The following is a 17,613-nucleotide window of genomic DNA, read 5'->3' on the forward strand; positions in this document are numbered from 1 at the left end:
AGCTTGGATCTGTCAATTAACCTGAATCAGCCCCTTCAGGAGAATAGGGAGGGTGAATATTAGATACAGCAGAGTGAGAATGGAGGGAGTGTGTGGGATGGCGATTTACAGCTTTGGGGGAATAAGAGAGAGGAAAAAATGTGACATAGAAAATAGAATTGTCTGTTCTGAGTTTCGATCCTGTACTGACACTGAAGAATTTTGTAAATTGTTTTTACAGGATATTAGACGAGGAGGAATTACAGTCAGAAATCTCAAATGTTATGTCTCGATCTGACAGTCACTCGATTCCCTTTAACCTGAATATCATCGGCCTTTGAATCTAGAAGGTGAAATGTTTGCCCGAACTGTCAGCTAAAGATTTCAAACATCAGTGTGACTGGAAAAGCACCGAGACCCACACAACAAACACCCGAGTGAGAGTGTTCCAGTGAACTGACTGTGGAAAAAGCTTCAACCAGTTACGCAGCCTGAGAAACATAACAATATTCTGAGTGGGGAGAGACCGTACACGTGTTGTGTCTCTGGACAAGGCTTCAACTGATTGTCCCGCCTAGAGAGACACGAAGAGACCCAAAACATGGAGAAACCGTGGAAATGTGGGTACTGTGGGAAGGGATTCAAAGTCCCGTCAAAGATGGAAACTCATCAACGTAGTCACACTGGAGAGAGGCCGTTCACCTGCTCTCAGTGTGGGAAAGGATACACTCAGTTATCCGACCTGCGGAGACACCAGCGAGTTCACACTGGGGAGAGACGGTTCACCTGCTCTCAGTGTGGGAAAGGATTTACTCAATTATCCAACCTGCAGACACACCAGCGAGTTCACACTGGGGAGAGACCGTTCACCTGCTCTCAGTGTGGGAAAGGATTCACTCAGTTATCCGACCTGCGGAGACACCAGCGAGTTCACACTGGGGAGAGACCGTTTACCTGCTCTCAGTGTGGGAAAGGATTTACTCAATTATCCAACCTGCAGACACACCAGCGAGTTCACACTGGGGAGAGACAGTTCACCTGCCCTCAGTGTGGGAAGGGATTTACTCAATTATCCACCCTGCAGTCACACCAGCGAGTTCACACTGGGGAGAGGCCATTCATCTGCTCTCTCTGTGGGAAGGGATTCAGTGATTTATCCAACCTGTGTAGACACCAGCGAGTTCACACTGGGGAGAGGCCGTCCACCTCTCACTGTGAGACGGGATTGCATGTTTCACCACACCTGATGTGACACCAACAATTTCACAATTGATTACAGAGGTTGGATTCTGCTGTTATTGTTTCTGCTCTCCATCCAGGACTGCATTTTGTTCATTCTGACAGGTAGTCAATGGGGATGGTCGGAGGGTTTCTTTCTGCTGGACTGACCGATCTCACAACTTTGCCTCCAATGGGCTGATACTCTTTGAGCCTTGTTGCTAATACCTGGCTTCAAATTGCACAAGGATCACAGAGTGAAAGAGTGTTTGGAAGTGTGAAGATATTTAGTTTCCATTCCTGTTTCAAACCCCCTAAAGCATGCCACGTTACCGTGGAGATGGGCCCTGGTGGTTACAAGGTTATTTTGTTTAATTTATCTGGGTGTTCCTCACAGAGGAAAACAACACGGTATGAGGGGCAAGTTGTCAGAGGTGGACTGGGAAACTGATTGGTACAGGGAATGCCTAATATTTAAGGAATTATTACATATTTATCAGGGGGTCGGTTTGCTCAGTTGGCTGCACGGCTGGTTTGTGATGCAGAGCAAGGCCAACAGTGAGGATTCAACTCCCGTACTGGCTGAGTTTATTCATGAAGGCCCCACCTTCTCAACCAAGCCCCTCGCCTGAGGTGTGCGAACCCTCGGGTTAAATCACCACCAGTCAGCTCTCTCTCTGTCAAAGGGGAGAGCAGCCTATGGTCTTCTGGGATTTTGTGACTTTTATTTCACATATATACAACAAATATAGATTCCTTTAAGGAACAAAAATCCAACAGGAAAAGTGATGTAACCTTGGCTACCAAGAAAAGTTAAAGATTCCATGAGATCCATTAGAATTCAGCAAAGGAGGACCAAGAAACTGATGAGAGCAAACTGGCGAGAAACATAAAAACCGACTGGAAAAGCTTCTACAGGAATGTGAAAAGGAAAAGATTAGCAAAGACCAATGTGGGTCCATTCCAGGCAGAGACAGGAGAGTTTATAATGGGGAATGAGGAAATGGCAGAGAAATGTGTGTCTGTCTTCACAGAGGAAGATACAGAAATTGTCCAAAAAATCACCAGGGAACTAAGGGACTGGCAGAGATTAGTATTGGTGAAAATGTAGTACTGGAGAAATTAATGGGCTTTAAAGTGAATAAATCCCCAAAAGCTGCTGATCTACATCCCAGAGTGTTGAACGAGGTGGCTGTCGAGATCTCTATTCCACATTCTACATTCTCTTGACTCTATCTGTAACGGACAAACCTTTTGTTTGAGCCAAACGTTGCCTTTTTACGTAGCCACAGAAGCTTTAACAGTCCATTTTTATGTATTTTGCTAGTTCACATTCTATTCTATTCTCCCTTTGTTTCTCAGTGTCTTGGTTGAAAACTGAAGTAAATCCTCGGGATTGAATCATCACTTTGGACAGGTTCTGAGACAATTAAGTTTTGACTTCCAGGACAGAGTAACTATATTTGTGGAGTGTGATTTTAGATTGTGCAAAAGGGCAAAGTTCTGTTTTATAGTTTAATGTGTAGGTTTTCGAGTTAAAGTAGCTTCTAGTTTGTTTGTTGTACTAAAAGTCATAAAACTTGAAGTCCCGTTGTGTGGTCCTTCAATTTGTGGACTGGGAATTTGATTTTTTATATGAAGTTGCTGACCTTTATGGAGATCCTAATCCACAAGTTTTGATTTCCTATTTGAGCCTCGGGCACCTTTCTGTCTCTATTGCTCGTGTCAATGACAGCCAGGTGATGGAGCTGAGGGCTGAATTTAGCTGAGAATAACAGGGCCTGTGTCCCAGTTGGGAAACTGCCATGGGTGTCGCTAATAGAGACCGGAAGGTGTTGGAGGACTGACTGGGAACTGCACCTCCAACCAATCAGGGTTCAGGGGCGAGGGTCACGGGGGCTGACGGTGATGTGACCCCCCAGGATTCAGTGCCCCAGTGTCCAAAGCAGGAGTCACGGGAACACAGTACAGAGGAGCCAAAGAGGACCATTTGGGACCAGAACATTGTGAACATCCTGTTACTTTGGTTTTCTTTGATCCTCAAGTAATTTTCTGTTAGTTGTTTTTAACCACGTTCTGTTTCATCAATAAACTTTGAACAGGAAAATATTTGAATTGGTTGGACTTTTCCTGATTAAATTTGTTCACTTTCGGGTGAGAGGGGTTGACAGGCTCTTTAACAGAAAGTGAGTCCCTCTAAGGTAGTTGGCAAAGGAGCCAGAGGGGTAGAGGAAATTTGAATTTTCTTTGACAGTGTTTGAAAATGGGTTCAGGGAGTTAATTGTGACTGACTAATTTATCAAGGTTCTCTGAGGAAGTAACAAGGGATGTCAATAAAGGGGAACCTGTAGATGTGCTTTATCTGGATTTCCAGAAGGTATTTCCCAAGGTGCCACATCAAAGGTTATTACACAAAATAAGAGCTCAGGGTGTGGGATCAACATATCAGCATGAATAGAGGATTGGTTAACAAGCAGGAAGCAGCCAGTAGGTATAAATGGGTCATTTCTGGGTGGGTAAGATGTGACAAGTGGAATGTCACCAGGATCAGTGCTGGGCTCTCAACCATTTACAATCTGTATGAATGTGCTGGATGACGGGATTGATTGTCTGGTGGCTAAATTTTCTGATGCCTCAAAGACCGGTAGGAAAGTAATTTGTGAAGTGGATTTAAGGACTCTGCAAAGGACTACGAACAGATTAAGTGAGTGGGTAAAAAAACTGACAGATGGCGTATAACTTTGGAAAATATGAATTGTCTACTTTGTCAGAAAGTATAAAATAAAACAATATTATTTAAATGGAGAGATTGCAAAACTCTGAGGTACAGAGGGATCGGGGGTGCCTGATCCCAAGTTAGTCTGCATGTACAGCAAGTGATTAGGAAGGTCAATGGAATATTATTGTTTATTGCAAAGGAAATGGAATATAAAATAGGGATGTTTTGCTGCAGTTGTACAAGGTCTTTAGCGAAACCATATTTTGAGCACTGTGTACAGTATGGGTCTCCTTATTTCAGAAATGAGATAAGTGCATTAGAAGCAGTAGAGAGAAGGTTGACTCCCCAGATTCCTGGATTGAGGGGGTTATCCTCTGAGGAAAGGTTTGACAGGTTGGCCCTGTATCCATTGCAATTTAGAAGAATGAGAGATGATGTTAAGAGACGCTGAGTGGAATTGATAGAGAGAATGCTGAGAGGATGTTTCCCCTTGTGGCAGAGGCTAGAACGAGGGATACCATTTACAAATAAGGGGTCTCCCATTTAAAATATCGATCAGGATTGTTTTTCCCCTGATGGCTGTGGGTCTGTTAATCTTTCTTCCCCAGTGAGTGGTGGAGGCAGGGCCATTGAATCTGCTTTAAGGCTGAATTTGATCGATTCTTGATTGACAAGGGAGTGAAAGGGTGGAGGAAGGAAAGTGGAGTTGAGACCACAATCAGATTAGCCCTGATTTCATTGAGTGGTGGAGCAGGATCGAGGGGCCGAATGGTCAACTCCTAATTTGTATTAACCCTTAGCACCCCCACTTTCCCAAACTCTGAAATGATTCAGTGATAGTCCTTATTGGTGGCAGGGGTTAGATTTTATTCAGTGTCAATAAGAGCTGACACAGTCTAATGTCTGAGCAGTAGTATCAAAGTGTAGCAGCATTACCATTGCATTCTGGGTAGAAACACCATCTCCATTGGTTGTTTTAAAGTCCGTTTCTCTCTGGAGTATGTCAATGCCTTGATGATGTCACAATATTGTCTCAATCCCTTGGACACATTCACCATTTCATCTCCTGCTGTGTCTCAAGTAGCTGTGTGTGTGTTTGCGATCGGTCTTCAGCCCGTTTCACCATGAATTTACAGTTGCTATTTTTCACATGTAACAAATCACATCTGCACACTCACACCGGTCCAAAATTGCCCTTAATGTTGGGTGGGGCTACTGGGTTATGGGGATAGGGTGGAGGTGTGGACCTTGGGTAGGATACTCTTTCCATGAGCCGGTGCAGACTCGATGGTCCGAATGGCCTCCTTCTGCACTGTAAATTCTATCTATGGTATCCTAAAATCATGTCACACATTCTTAACTCTCAGATGTGCTGATGAAAAGACTAAAGTGAGTCTGTCTTTCTGATCTCCCCCTGTGAAAGTGCTGATATTTGATGTCGTGGCTGGACTTCTCTAAAACAAAGTTCATGGGCAAGGATGTAAATATTTCCAAGAGAAAGTGATCAACTTATTCATCCCATCTACACATTCCAGACTTTCACGAGAACATAGGTGGATACCAGATTGATATATTCCATTCGGACGTACCCGAGGGACAGTATTCCAATTCATTTATTGTCCAGGACAATATATTCACAATATCTTTAAAAGAGACATTAAACATTTCCAATTGATTTCAGACATTAACATATTCTGTTTGTCCTTCATGGTCGATGTCGGGCTGGGGTTGTTCACCTTGGGAATAAAGGAGTTATAGAAATTGACTTCTTGTCAGATATAAGAGGTTTAAATGAGAACTCATTGAGAAGAAATTAACTATAATCATATTAGGCATTACCTCAGTGCAACAAATAGCTGGGAACCCACTAAGGGTTAATCCAGATAACAGTCTCTAATTTCTTTCTCAGGTTTTACATTTTGCAAGTTGCTTGAGACTTGTTTAAGGTTGTAAGAACAGTGACGTCAACTAGCTAAAAGGCCCCATTGTTATACAGTAAAGAACTGGTAGTTCCGTCCCTATAGCATCAGTCAGTCTAGGACTGATCATTTCTGAGCGAAAACGGTGTTTCTCCAATAATATCTCGATGCAGGTGTGGATAAGTTGGAAAATTGGCAGGGGATGGAATGAGAAATTGGCACCAATATATTTAAATACATATATCTCTTAAAATTGAAGGCAGACAGTTTGACTGAATTATAAATTAGTTAAAGCCAATCAGGGGTGAAAAGAAGGCAAGACCTTAAGATAATAATCTCTTTCAGAATAATTTACCCGGGATGGAAAAACGCATTCCGGAATCAATCTATCTTTTTCTAAAACCTAATTCCTTGCTGCTTTTGCAAAATTGCCATCTTTCTTTTGTTTAAATCACTGTCATTTTATCCTGTGCATTATGATTTGAAGAATTACCACGACCTGTATTTTAAAAATCAACTATTGTATTCACTAAAGACAATCAATCTGACTAGCTTGAGAAAGGGCTAGTCAGAACTCTCTAAATGTTGTATTGAAAATAAAGTTACCAGTGGGCACTACAGCTGACAAAATAAAGTTCCAGGGGACTTTGCCAAAAAGCACAGACTTGACCTTTGCTATTTGGGAACTGAGAAGGGATAACGGATATCCAGGGTTCCGAACAGACACAGAGATTCATCAAGGAGGTTGAATGGAGAATTGATAGAGGTGGACAAGATTAGAACAGGTTTAGATATGATGGATAAAGAAAAGCTGTTCCAATTAGCTGAAGGGACAAGGATGAGGGGGACACAGATTTTAGGTTTTGGGTAAGAGATGCCGGGGGAATGTGAGGGAGAATATTTTGATGTAGCGAGTGGTAATGACCTGGAACTCACTGCCTGTGAGGGGGGTGGGAATGAAGACAATGGAAAATTTCAAACAGAAACTGAATGGGCATTTAGGGAATAAACTTGCAGGGCCACAGGGATAGATTGGGGTAATGGGACTGACTAGTTTGCTCCAGGGAGTCAAAAGGGAATCAATAGGCTGAAGGGCCTTCTCTGATCTCCTGACCTCAAAATAACAATTTCCGCTGCTTCAGTCTCTCCAACTCACTGAAGTCCCTCATCCCTGGGACCACTCTCTTAAATCTCCTATGCACCCTCTCGAGAACTTCACATCTTTCCTAAAGAGCGGGGCCCATATACAGGGTTCCAATCCAGAGGGATAAAATTAAAAAGCAGGGAACTCACTACCACAGCGAGTTCTTGAGGTGAACAGCATGAATACATTGAACGTAAAGCTAGATACATACATGAGGGAGAACGATTAGGAGATACTGATGGGGGGAAATATAGAGGGGTGGGTGGAGACTCATGTGGGGCAGAAATACTGACTTAGACCAATTGATCCGACCGGCCTGGCCCTGTGCTGTAGACTCAATGCAACAGAGACAAATGTATTTGTTAGATCCACCTAAACTGGTAGGAAAATACACCACTATTCAGGATGAAATAAATATCCTTCATCAGTTCGTGGATCATTTCAGTGGAAATGTGCTCTCCTGGGCTCAGCATTAGCCCACTAGAAGCAAAGTTGGGAGACCAGCCAGTCCAGCAGAAAGAAACCCTCCCACTTCAACTGTCAGAATGTCAGTCGTGGATGTGATTAACAGCAGAATCCGCCCCCAATAATCGCTTGTGAACTCGTTGATGTGTCTTCAGGTTGGCTGGCTGTGTGAATCCCTTCCCACAAACAGAACAGGTGAATGGTCTCTCTCTGGTGTGAACCCGTTGGTGTTTCTGTAGATTGGATGAATTAGTAAATCCTTTGTCACACTGGGAGCAGGTGAATGGCTTCTCCCCGTGTGAACTCTCTGGTGTGTCTGCAAATGGGATAACAGAGTGAACGTCTTCCCACATTCAGAGCAGGTGAATGGCCTCTCACCAGTGTGAACTCGCTGCTGTGACTGCAGGTTGGATGATCGACTGAATCCCTTCCCACAATCACAGCAGGTGTATGGCCTCACCCCGGTGTGAACTCGCTGGTGCATCAGCAGGTTGGATGAATCACTGAACCCCTTCCCACAGTCAGAGCAGGTGAATGGCTTCTCTCCAGTGTGACTGCGTTGATGAATGTCCAGCACAGATGGAGCTTTTAATCCCTTCCCCGTCCCCACATTTCCATGGTTTCTCCATAGTGCGGGTCACCTTGTGTCACCAGGTTCATTGAAGCCTTGATCACACACAGAACACGTGCACTGTCTCTCCTCACTGTGAATGTTGTGATATTTTTTCAGGCAGTGTAACTGGTTAAAGATCTTTCCACAGTCAGTTCACTGGAACTCTCTCACTCGGGTGTGTATTGTATGGGTCTTCGTGCTTTTCCAGTCACACTGATGTATGAAATCTCTAGCTGACAGTTTGGGTAAACATTTCTCCTTCTAGATTCAAAGGCTGATGATATTCAGGTTCCAGGGAATCGAGTGACTGTCAGCTTGAGACGTGACTTTTGAGATTTCTGTCTGTAATTCCTCCTCATCTAATATCCTGGAAAAACAATTCATAAAATTGATCACTGTTAGTACAAGATAGAAACTCAGAACAGACAATTTTAGTTCCTATGGAACATTATTTCCTCTCTCGTTTTCCAAAAGCTGTAAATCTCCATCCCACACACTCCCTCCATTCTCACTCTGCTGTATCTAATATTCACCCTCACAATTCTCCTGAAGGTGCTGATTCAGGTTGATTGACAGATCCATGCTCACAGCTTCCTGTCCAGGAGATCATAACAAATATGAGCTGCAGTCGGCCATTCGGGCCATCGAACCTGAACCATTCAATGGGATCATTGGCTAATCTACCTCAGCACCGTTTTCCGACACTATCCCCATGTCCCTCGACATCTTCAATATCTAGAAACCGATCAGTCTGTGTCTTGAAAATACTTGATGACTGAATCTCCAGAATCCTCGGGAGGAGAGAATTCCAAAGCTTCACCACGTCCTCGAATAAAGAAATCCCTTCTCATCTCAGCTGTCTCTCCATTTACCTGCCTGTTCCCCACGCTCGACACCCTCAATCAGAAATCTGTGTGTGCCGGGGTGTCAGGCATGTGCTACGGGTGCGGGAGTAGCTGCTTTTCCGCAGGTTCTGGTGCCACTAATTTATAATCTGACACTTATCCTGATTGCCTGGCACTCAGCTGCCTAATCCTTGAATTCATTATTTGTAATCGTGTCCCTGGAAGACTTCAGGGTTCGGTTTGGTTAGATCATTAATAAAACAGCGCAGGTGGATTCAGCGGGAACGGAGCAGCCTTTTCAACATGGCGGCCTGACCCTCAGGAGGTCTCTCGACCCCGCGCTCTCTGGGAGGCGGCGAAAATGATAACTGCCGACATTATCCGTATTACTGACCAGAGGCTGAGTGTGCTGACTCAATATCTGTGTCCTCATGAGGACCAGCTGCAAAATGCCATGAAGAGGCTCGATGATCCGGAGGAGAGAATCCTGAACATTCAGCAAGATGTCTCCTCGACGGAGGCAAGAATTCAATCCTCCAGCCGAGTGGCTGGCGGAGGTCCTGGAGGACTTGGAGAACCGAGGGTCGGAGAAAGAACATCCGAGTCATCGGCCTGTCCGATGGTCAACATAGAATTTACAGTGCAGAAAGAGGCCACTCGGCCCATCGAGTCTGTGCCTTGGAAACAGCACCCCACCCAAGCCCATACCTCCACCCCATCCCCGTAACCCAGTAACCCCACCTAACCTTTTATTTGGGCACTAAGGGCAATTTATCATGGCCAATCCACCTAACCTGCACATCTTTGGACTGTGGGAGGAAACCAGAGCACCCGGAGGAAACCCACACAGACACGGGGAGAACGTGCAGACTCCGCACAGTGACCCAAGCTGGGAATCGAACCTGGGACACTGGAGCTTTGAAGCAACTGTGCCAACCACTGTGCTACAGTGCTGCCCATAAATTGTTATTTTCTGTCCATTTAGTGTGGAGGATAAGGCTCCCGTTAGGTTCTTCAAGGATCGACTGCCACCATTTCTCATGCTGGATGTGAAGCCTGGCCGTTCCAAATTAGAAAGGGTGCATCGGTCTTTGAGGCTGAGGGATAGTTTTCATCCCAGGCCTGTAATCATTCACTTCCTCAACTTGAGAGAATGTCCTGGAGAGGGAACGGCGAGGTGGCACCTGGCACCAGGAAGGAGTGAGGATTTACTTCTTCAAGGACTTTTCGGCAGCAACACAAACGAAGCGTCGAGGCTTCGATGAAGTTGAAAGATAGCTCAAGGCCGTGGGGAGTGAATTACGTTATGCTTTATCCTGAGACCCGAAAAATGGTATCCAACAACTCCGTCAAGTCTTTCAATAATCCAACTAATGCCTTGGCCTTCATTAAAACCACAAAGGGCAAGGATCTGGAGGGATGGTTTGCAGCTCGGACTAACTCAGGTTCCAATCCGGATTCTTTCCGTCATGGTGTTGTCTGAATTTCAGAATCACAAAAATACACATTGGGACAGGAGTAGGCCATTCAGCCCCTCGAGTCTGTCCTGCCATTTAGTGAGATCGTTTCTCTCCCCACAGATGATGCTCGAGGGAGACAATGTCTGAGCTGGAGTGCGTTTGGATAGAATTGATGCTCCAGATCTGCGTTAACTTCACAGGGACGTGACCTATCTCATCCACAGAGCCAAAGTGGAGAATTGAACTGACTGGAGAGCTGCATCTTAACGCTGACCTCCCGGACCTCGGCCTCCTGAAATGTTCCAAAGAAGCTCAACAAACACTCGAGGAGCAGCAGCGCATCTTTCCACTGGGCTCAATACAGCTTTCACACTCATAGTGTGTGCAACAGTCTCACACTGTAAATGCTGCCCCTATTCTGTGTGTTCTTCCATCGCAGATTTGGGTTTGAATCTTGTTTCCACTTGTTCTTTGTATTCGGGCGGTAGTTGTTGAGAGCTGGCACAGACACAGCGGCTGGAATGGCCTCATACTGTGGTGTAATTATTCTCTCATTCGACGCTAACCTCATTCTGTGGCCAGGGAACCCTCATTTAATCTCTCCTGACCTGCACCCTGTCACAGCCCTTTCCTGTTGTTCTGTTTGCTCCCTCCGGGATTTCACTTGGTTAAAACGTCCGACATTTCTCACTGGTCCCGGTTTTATTGAAAGGTGATGGTGAAAGACGAGCTTTGTTGTCCTGTCGACAAATCCCGCCTGACTCGCTGAGTTGTTCCAGTATTTTCCGCAGATGTTACATCGACTTTCGATGGCAATAACAGCGTGCTTCTGTTACTTTCCCAGGGCTCGTTGATCTAGGGGTATGATTCTCGCTTTGGGTGTCTCGGTTTCGAAAGTTGCGCGAGATCCCGGGTTTAAATCCCGGACGAGCCCTTTGATAAGGTTTTCTGTTGGCAAAGCGATATGTTTTCTTCATTTCTTTGCGGCGCATTCGGCGGGATTCATTCACATTGGGTTTCCTTTGAGAAGCTCAGCTCACACAGCAGGGAACCAACACGTTCCCGAGACATTTTCTAAAAGCTTGTCTGTGATTAGACATTCACTTACCTCTATTGACTAATTCCAGTGGATTCAGGCAGCTCTCTGTCTGTTTCATTTTATTCAGTTCAACAAAATCAGACTGTGTAATCTCTCTTCCCCCTTCACACCTGTTTCCATCAACTTATTTTCATTCCTTCCATTGATATGTTTTACCCTCAGCATTGCCCCCCTCCCCCAGCCCATACCATCCTATATGAGCAATCTGATCCCTGTCGCGAATTGTTCTCTGACACACTGCTTACTTTGTTCTGCTATTAACACATTCTGATCTCTTGAGGCGCCACTATTAGCACCTTTGTTAGCCTTGATTAGCCACATTTACATTCCCTGTTTCTTTCTGTCCGAGACATTGTCGTCATTTTCCACCTATTGTTGACCACTCTATCGAGGCCCAATAGGGCACCCCACCCCCCGCCCATCCACAATAGGCTGAATCTGACCCAATTTCCAGTTCTCCAGCTTTGACAAAGAGTCACCCAGACCCGGAACGACAGCTGCCATCTCGCTCCACAGAGCCCGTCAGACCTGCTGAGATTGTCCAGTATTTTCTGTTTTTGTTTCAGAATGAAGCATCCGCAGTAAGTTGCATTTGTCGTTCACTTAGACATGTTTGAGATGGTGAATAAGTATGTTCATCTGCATTTGTAAATGCATGAAATTCTGTTGTACTAGCTCCGAATATCCAAAATAGGAAGATCCTTTTCTTCTCATTGCCTGTCGAAAATTCAGTACTTGTGACTTAATGTGGAATTTATTTTCGTGGCTCATGAGAGACTAAACCTCATAATCCTCGAACATACGAGATCGGGGAACAAAATTACTTTGTGCAAACATTCCTCACACAACATGAGAAGCACTTGATGTTTCTAACCGGTGTGGACCCGGGGACCTTTCGCATGTTAGGGGAATGTGCTAACCACTACACTACCGAAACCGCTGGCGGTGCAGTAATCAATGGACTTGTGCAATGTTCAACCTCACTGTGTTGCCGCCTCTTCTCATGGTTTGGCTGAGAGGCCATGTCAAGAAGACAGCCGTTTCTTTAAAACCGATGTCTCAACTTATAAAACAATCAGGAATGGAACTTTACTGACCTGAAGATAAGTTATGTTTTGCTTGAAGTGGAAGTTAAATTGAGAAGGCAGGGCTTTCGTAAATAACCACAACCGATACGAGAATTGAAGATGTCCTGCTCACTTTGCGCAGCATCAAGAATCAGCTGTTACCCACTGAGTTAAAGCGCAGGCCAAAATTCAGACATTCTTCACCTGAGGAAGGAGCAGCGCTCCGAAAGCGAGTGACATCGAAACAAACCTGTTGGACTTTAACCTGGTGTTGTAAGACTTCGCACGAAACTCAGAAGTGCGAGCCAGCAGTCAAACCTGGAATCTCCTGATTCGTAGTCAGGCGCGTTATCCATTGCGCCATAGGCCCATTCGAGTGCATGCATTTGGCTGTTGCTCGTTGATGAGAACCAGTTACGAGATAGTCTGCAACAGACTAAACTGGAAGTATGAGATGTTTCTGCCCGGTTTCGAACCGGGGACCTTTCGCGTGTAAGGCGAATGTGATAACCACTACACCACAGAAACAGTTGGCAATCAGTGGACGTGTACAATGTTCAACCTCACTGTGTTGCTGCAGATTCGCATGGTGAGCCTGAGAGGCCAGGCCACTTGTTACAAGACGACGGCTGTTTATTTAAAAAAAACAGTTGTTTCAACATATAAAACCATGAGATGTAGAAATTATATCGAACTGAACATAAGTTCTATTTTGCTTAGCTCGGTCTTAAATTTGTGCCCTGTGGTCTCGAGGTATGGTTCTCGTTTACGGATTTTTAACCAATGCGAGCGGTCTTGGGTTTAAATCCAGGACAAGCCCTTTACTCCAGGTCAGACATTATGAATTGTTTGCGATGCTGACGGCGGGGATGATTTACATTGGCCCACTCTGAAAAAGGTTTCTCAGGACTCGGGATGTTTACGTCGTTTCTCTCCCCACAGATGATGCTCGAGGGAGACAATGTCTGAGCTGGAGTGCGTTTGGATAGAATTGATGCTCCAGATCTGCGTTAACTTCACAGGGACGTGACCTATCTAATCCACAGAGCCAAACTGGAGAATTGAACTGACTGGAGAGCTGCATCTTAACGCTGACCTCCCGGACCTCGGCCTCCTGAAATGTTCCAAAGAAGCTCAACAAACACTCGAGGAGCAGCAGCGCATCTTTCCACTGGGCTCAATACAGCTTTCACACTCATAGTGTGTGCAACAGTCTCACACTGTAAATGCTGCCCCTATTCTGTGTGTTCTTCCATCGCAGATTTGGGTTTGAATCTTGTTTCCACTTGTTCTTTGTATTCGGGCGGTAGTTGTTGAGAGCTGGCACAGACACAGCGGCTGGAATGGCCTCATACTGTGGTGTAATTATTCTCTCATTCGACGCTAACCTCACTCTGTGGCCAGGGAACCCTCATTTAATCTCTCCTGACCTGCACCCTGTCAGAGCCCTTTCCTGTTGTTCTGTTTGCTCCCTCCGGGATTTCACTTGGTTAAAACGTCCGACATTTCTCACCGGTCCCGGTTTTAATGAAAGGTGATGGTGAAAGACGAGCTTTGTTGTCCTGTCGACAAATCCCGCCTGAGTCGCTGAGTTGTTCCAGTATTTTCCGCAGATGTTAGTTCGATTTTCGATGGCAATAACAGCATGTATAAGTTACTTTCCCGCGGCTCGTTTGTCTAGGGGTATGATTCTCGCTTTGGGTGTGCCGGTTTCGAAACTTGCGAGAGGTCCCGGGTTCAAATCCCGGACGAGCCCTTTGCAAGGTTTTCTGTTGGTCAAGCGATATTTTCTTCATTTCTTTGCGGCACATTCGGTGGGATTCATTGACATTGGGTTTCCTTTGAGAAGCTGAGCTCACACAGCAGGGAACCAACACGTTCCCGAGACAATCGGGACAATTTCTAAAAGCTTGTCTGTGATTAGACATTCACTTACCTCTATTGACTAATTCCGGTGGATTCAGGCAGCTCTCTGTCTGTTTCATTTTATTCAGTTTAACAACATCAGACTGTGTAATCTCTCTTCCCCCTCCACCATCTGTTTCCATCAACTTATTTTCATTCCTTCCATTGATATGTTTTGCCCTCAGCATTCCCCCCTCCCCCCAGCCCATACCATCCTACTTGAGCAATCTGATCCCTGTCGCCAATTGTTCTGTGACATCCTGCTTACTTTGTTCTGCTATTAACACATTCTGATCTCTTGAGGCGCCACTATCAGCACCTTTGTTATCCTTGATTAGCCACATTTACATTCCCTTTTTCTTTCTGTCCGAGACATTGTCGTCATTTTCCACCTAATGTTGACCACTCTATCGAGGCCCAATAGGGCACCCCACCCTCCGCCCATCCACAATAGGCTGAATCTGACCCCATTTCCAGTTCTTCAGCTTTGACAAAGAGTCACCCAGACCCGGAACGACATCTCGTTCCACAGAGCCCGTCAGACCTGCTGAGATTGTCCAGTATTTTCTGTTTTTGTTTCAGAATGAAGCATCCGCAGTAAGTTGCATTTGTCGTTCATTTAGACATGTTTGAGATGGTGAATAAGTATGATCATCTGCATTTGTAAATGCATGAAATTCTGTTGTACTAGCTCCGAATATCCAAAATAGGAAGATCCATTTCTTCACATTGCCTGTCGAAAATTCAGTACTTGTGACTTAATGTGGAATTTATTTTAGTGGCTCATGAGAGACTAAACCTCATAATCCTCGAACATACGAGATCGGGGAACAAAATTACTTGGTGCAAACATTCCTCACACAACATGAGAAGCACTTGATGTTTCTACCCGGTATGGACCCGGGGACCATTCGCATGTTAGGGGAATGTGCTAACCACTACACTACCGAAACCGCTGGCGGTGCAGTAATCAATGGACTTGTGCAATATTCAACCTCACTGTGTTGCCGCCTCTTCTCATGGTTTGGCTGAGAGGCCATGTCACTTATTACAAGAAGACAGCCGTTTCTTTAAAACCGATGTCTCAACTTGTAAAACAATCAGGAATGGAACTTTACTGACCTGAAGATAAGTTATGTTTTGCTTGAAGTGGAAGTTAAATTGAGAAGGCAGGGCTTTCGGAAATAACCACAACAGATACGAGAATTGAAGATGTCCTGCTCACTTTGCGCAGCATCAAGAATCAGCTGTCCCACCCACTGAGTTAAAGCGCAGGCCAAAATTCAGACATTCTTCACCTGAGGAAGGAGCTGTGACATCGAAACAAACCTGTTGGACTTTAACCTGGTGTTGTAAGACTTCGCATAAAACTCAGAAGTGCGAGCCAGCAGTCAAACCTGGAATCTCCTGATTCGTAGTCAGGCGCGTTATCCATTGCGCCATAGGCCCATTCGAGTGCATGCATTTGGCTGTTGCTCGTTGATGAGAACCAGTTACGAGATAGTCTGCAACAGACTAAACTGGAAGTATGAGATGTTTCTGCCCGGTTTCGAACCGGGGACCTTTCGCGTGTAAGGCGAATGTGATAACCACTACACCACAGAAACAGTTGGCAATCAGTGGACGTGTACAATGTTCAACCTCACTGTGTTGCTGCCGATTCGCATGGCGAGGCTGAGAGGCCAGGCCAGGCCACTTGTTACAAGACGACAGCTGTTTGTTAAAAAAAAACAGTTGTTTCAACATATAAAACCATGAGATGTAGAAATTATATCGAACTGAACATAAGTTCTATTTTGCTTAGCTCGGTCTTAAATTTGTGCCCTGTGGTCTCGAGGTATGGTTCTCGTTTACGGATTTTTAACCAATGCGAGCGGTCTTGGGTTTAAATCCAGGACAAGCCCTTTACTCCAGGTCAGACATTATGAATTGTTTGCGATGCTGACGGCGGGGATGATTTACATTGGCCCACTCTGAAAACGGTTTCTCAGGACTCGGGATGTTTACGTCGTTTCTCTCCCCACAGATGATGCTCGAGGGAGACAATGTCTGAGCTGGAGTGCGTTTGGATAGAATTGATGCTCCAGATCTGCGTTAACTTCACAGGGACGTGACCTATCTAATCCACAGAGCCAAACTGGAGAATTGAACTGACTGGAGAGCTGCATCTTAACGCTGACCTCCCGGACCTCGGCCTCCTGAAATGTTCCAAAGAAGCTCAACAAACACTCGAGGAGCAGCAGCGCATCTTTCCACTGGGCTCAATACAGCTTTCACACTCATAGTGTGTGCAACAGTCTCACACTGTAAATGCTGCCCCTATAATGTGTGTTCTTCCATCGCAGATTTGGGTTTGAATCTTGTTTCCACTTGTTCTTTGTATTCGGGCGGTAGTTGTTGAGAGCTGGCACAGACACAGCGGCTGGAATGGCCTCATACTGTGGTGTAATTATTCTCTCATTCGACGCTAACCTCACTCTGTGGCCAGGGAACCCTCATTTAATCTCTCCTGACCTGCACCCTGTCAGAGCCCTTTCCTGTTGTTCTGTTTGCTCCCTCCGGGATTTCACTTGGTTAAAACGTCCGACATTTCTCACCGGTCCCGGTTTTAATGAAAGGTGATGGTGAAAGACGAGCTTTGTTGTCCTGTCGACAAATCCCGCCTGACTCGCTGAGTTGTTCCAGTATTTTCCGCAGATGTTACATCGACTTTCGATGGCAATAACAGTGTGCTTCTGTTACTTTCCCAGGGCTCGTTGATCTAGGGGTATGATTCTCGCTTTGGGTGTCTCGGTTTCGAAAGTTGCGCGAGATCCCGGGTTTAAATCCCGGACGAGCCCTTTGATAAGGTTTTCTGTTGGCAAAGCGATATGTTTTCTTCATTTCTTTGCGGCGCATTCGGCGGGATTCATTCACATTGGGTTTCCTTTGAGAAGCTCAGATCACACAGCAGGGAACCAACACGTTCCCGAGACATTTTCTAAAAGCTTGTCTGTGATTAGACATTCACTTACCTCTATTGACTAATTCCAGTGGATTCAGGCAGCTCTCTGTCTGTTTCATTTTATTCAGTTCAACAAAATCAGACTGTGTAATCTCTCTTCCCCCTTCACACCTGTTTCCATCAACTTATTTTCATTCCTTCCATTGATATGTTTTACCCTCAGCATTGCCCCCCTC

At 45.3% G+C, this 17,613-nt stretch overlaps 3 non-coding genes across 3 annotated transcripts; 1 reads left to right on the forward strand and 2 right to left on the reverse strand.

Annotated features, from left to right (window-relative positions):
• Positions 1-12,983: 12,983 nt before the first annotated feature.
• On the reverse strand, positions 12,984-13,056 carry trnav-uac (transfer RNA valine (anticodon UAC)). Its single transcript has one exon. It is a non-coding gene; the product is annotated as a tRNA-Val (tRNA).
• A 1,138-nt stretch (positions 13,057-14,194) lies between these two features.
• Positions 14,195-14,284, forward strand: trnap-ugg (transfer RNA proline (anticodon UGG)). The gene is given in 2 exon segments: positions 14,195-14,230; positions 14,249-14,284. It is a non-coding gene; the product is annotated as a tRNA-Pro (tRNA).
• Positions 14,285-15,967: 1,683 nt separating this feature from the next.
• trnav-uac (transfer RNA valine (anticodon UAC)) lies at positions 15,968-16,040 on the reverse strand. The gene has a single exon. It is a non-coding gene; the product is annotated as a tRNA-Val (tRNA).
• Between the last annotated feature and the right edge of the window lie 1,573 nt (positions 16,041-17,613).

The sequence above is a fragment of the Scyliorhinus torazame genome, chromosome 5 (assembly GCF_047496885.1).
Source record: "Scyliorhinus torazame isolate Kashiwa2021f chromosome 5, sScyTor2.1, whole genome shotgun sequence".
NCBI lineage: Eukaryota > Metazoa > Chordata > Chondrichthyes > Carcharhiniformes > Scyliorhinidae > Scyliorhinus > Scyliorhinus torazame.